The sequence below is a fragment of the Penaeus monodon genome, chromosome 23 (assembly GCF_015228065.2).
Source record: "Penaeus monodon isolate SGIC_2016 chromosome 23, NSTDA_Pmon_1, whole genome shotgun sequence".
Lineage (NCBI taxonomy): Eukaryota > Metazoa > Arthropoda > Malacostraca > Decapoda > Penaeidae > Penaeus > Penaeus monodon.
In genome coordinates this window covers 38330182-38330512 of record NC_051408.1, presented here as the reverse complement: position 1 = coordinate 38330512, position 331 = coordinate 38330182, and the positions used below count along the sequence as shown (strand labels likewise).

At 40.8% G+C, this 331-nt stretch overlaps 1 protein-coding gene across 1 annotated transcript in view; it reads right to left on the bottom strand.

Moving 5' to 3' along the window:
* Positions 1-331, bottom strand: part of LOC119588003 — a 16798-nt gene that overhangs the window by 5805 nt on the left and 10662 nt on the right. The gene's annotated exons all lie outside the window — the stretch shown is intronic.

Sequence of the window (331 nt, the reverse complement as noted above, 5' to 3'; positions counted from 1 at the left end):
ATGGAAGTATAAACACCAACGAAAACGATAATTGTATATGAGTATATATTTTCCATGTTAGGAATCAGGAGGGAAGATAATATTTGGAAAAATATAGACAAAAAGGATGAGGAAGGTAGTCCCCCCTCCTCCCCCCCCACGTCCTCCTATCACCACGGGGTTTCCTGTTCTTTAAGTCAGTCTATTTCCGGTTTCATGCAAACGGTGGTTTTGCTGGCTTTTCCTCGGTACTGGCATGTTGTCTGCAGATTAATTTATACAAATATCGTATTAAGAGTAAAGGCAGAAAGGCGGAAAAGCATATCTGGCAACTGTTGTTTAGAAGATTCCG